The sequence below is a fragment of the Triticum urartu genome, chromosome 4 (genome assembly GCF_003073215.2).
Source record: "Triticum urartu cultivar G1812 chromosome 4, Tu2.1, whole genome shotgun sequence".
Classification (NCBI taxonomy): domain Eukaryota; kingdom Viridiplantae; phylum Streptophyta; class Magnoliopsida; order Poales; family Poaceae; genus Triticum; species Triticum urartu.
Window position 1 is genome coordinate 299,359,852 of NC_053025.1, and position 2,941 is coordinate 299,362,792.

Here is a 2,941-nt window from a genome sequence, read left to right on the forward strand (position 1 = left end):
ACAAAGATGGCAAATCCGAGCACTACTGGTCGTTGGATATCATCTACATTCCACCAGATTCTGCCACATGTAGAATCTAGAAGACTCCATGATTGAAATTCATTCATGACTAACTTTGCCACAACTAAGCTTAGGCAAAGTGTGTCTGCCACAAAAAATGTGGCTAACAAAATGACCACCACAAGTGTGGCAAGATTTGGCAAGAAGTTGAGTCTATGACATGTGGACCATGTAGCTAGAAAAGTGTGGCAAGCCACAAGTGTAGCAATGAACCAAACACATGCCTGGTGTGTTTGGTAGGGCGTATGAAGGGTACATGATCAGAAGAGTTCCCTTCTCGACCCACTTTTGGGTGTTTGGTAGAGTATATGGAGGGTGCATGAGTCCACACAAGATTAGCACAAATACACTAGAAGCATGCATGAAGAGAGCATACAAGAAGAGGGGTGTTGAGTTGAGCATGCATGAAGAGGGAACAACTATGCTGAGACGAGAATGCAACCAAACACACTTGTGGCATGCCTAAGCTTAGGCGTGGCAACCTTGGGCTGCAAACAAAACCATAACTTTTAAAGTTGGTCGTTGGATGAAGCCAATCCGACGATACAAAGATGGCAAATCCAAGCACTACATGCCGTTGGATATCATCTACATTCCACCAGATTTTGCCACATGTAGAATCTAGAAGACTCCACATGTAGAAGCATAATGCGCAAACCACCAGAATCTCATGTGTGCAATGCACGTGTACCTTACTAGTAGTTGATATTAGTAAGAAACAAATTCCGGGTTTGGCACGAGCTCATACTGTGGGAGCACCACAAGGCCTGCCGCAGGAGTTACATTTAACTCTCGGGGCCCACGGGACCGAACTTCAGTGGCTTAGTGCCCGGCCTATGAGTCAATGACATGCGGACCTTAAATGTGGCTGGCCCACATGTCATTCTCATGGTGGTGGTGTGGTTCGTGACTCAATCGTTCGAGATGAACCGGCCGGTGGTGGCGTGGCCATGGAGAGGGTGCCACAGCTGGGCGTCGGGGCGTTACTAGGCGTAGATGGCCACACCGGCGGGTACTACCTGTAGAACAGAAGTACTCCAGCTGAGGATTGATGCCCGGGACGAAATGTGTCACAGCCGCTGGATGAAAATTCGATGGTGCGGGAGTACGGATCGCAGTACAGCAGCGGAGCAGGCAAACCGCGTCCAATCGGGTGTGGCTGTGGTAGAAAGTTGATGGTCCCCGTAGTTCAGCTAGCCTGCCTGTCATGCACACAAAGGCAGAGGAGTGGTGGCGCCGAGAGGGATGAGGCGCACGTCGGGGGGATGAGGATCCCCTGACGTGAACAATCCTACCATTCTATCACTGACATGTGGGACTCGCAAGTGTGGGTCCCACCAGTCAGCGAAGGAAAGGCAGGGAAAGGCAGTGATAGCCACGTCAGGGGACGTCGTGCTTACAGGTAGGGTTGGAGCGGCGTCGTGGGAATCGCGTGTGGTGTGGTAGTGGTAGAAACAAGAAACGTGATGGTCGTCATGGTTCAACTTCCATGGACAAGCTGTCATGTCTGCTGACACATGTATATCAAAACTAGAGTGTTTATATTTCAAGCATGTGAACAAGTATTATTCTACTACTTTGGATCCATTGCAACGCACGGGCCAGGACATCGGTAGTAGTAGTGTCTATATCTATCTCTAGAGGCCTTCCCTCATTCATCCTTTTCTCTCACAAGATAAACTACTCATACAAATGCATCTTGATGTTCCATGGTGACAAACCAGGGTCTTGTTTTGTATGGGACACATCCTACGATATACTCCCTCTCTCCCAGTTTATTTGTTTTGAATCTTTTCGTTTTATAAGTTTCAAATTCAAATTTAGAGGGGCCGTGGGGCCGAAAGGGGTGAGCCGCAGGTCGGGGGACGTGTGGTGTCATGGGTTCGTGCGGCATCGTGGGAAGCGCGTGTGGCTCTGGTAGAAACTTGATGCTCGTCGCATTTAACGTGGCCCACATGTCATGCACACAAAGGCAGAGGGGCGGTGCGGCCGACAGGGGTGAGGCGCATGTCGGGGGACGTGGTGCCGTGGGTTGGAGCAGCATCGTGGGAATCACGAGTGGCAGTGGATGAAACGTGATGGTCGCTGTAGTTGAACTTCCATGGACAAGTTGTCATGTCTACGGACACATGCATTGCATACCGATCACTGGAAGGAGTAGTAGAGAAAGCTAGGTGGATAAATAGTTCCTTATAGTCAAGCGGACCCACGCTACTACTTGTTCCAAAGACATGCACACCATCGAAATAGTCCATCTATATCAATATACATGGAGAGGGAATATTGTTTTACAAGAGAGGAAATAGTTCATCCATCCATAATGCCCTGCTGCTGGTGTAGCATCTTCTTCTTCTTCTTCTTCTTGTTATCATTTTCTGTGGGAGATGGCTTCGCAACAAGCTCTCTAGACCTTGCAGCTATCTCAAAACTCACATGGGCATCGAGGGCAGCATATTTTATCCGCTCGTATGTCAAGGGATAATTCTCCTATCCAGACAACCTTAATGCCAGCGTCTCGTCACCCTTCTAAAGACTTGTTCCGAGAACAAAATTTGCTACGTCGAATAGGGATGGTGTCGGTTTATCACAATCTTCTACAGGAATTTTTATTCTGGTTTGTAGGTCAGTGATGCTTTTCAAATCAATGTTGTATGGCTCCAACTTTTGTTTGTCCCCTACGATGGCTGCCCCACAGAAGTATATGTCCTCCCGAGACAAGAAATCGTGAAGCTCACATGGTATGGAGGGCGCGTGTATGATGTGGTACACCTAAACATCATCTTCGAGGCACAGCTGAAGGACAGCTACGCATTGGATCTTCCCAGTGGCACGCTCTGTGTACTCTGCGTCAAAACCGATGACATTCATCTCCACCTTTTGG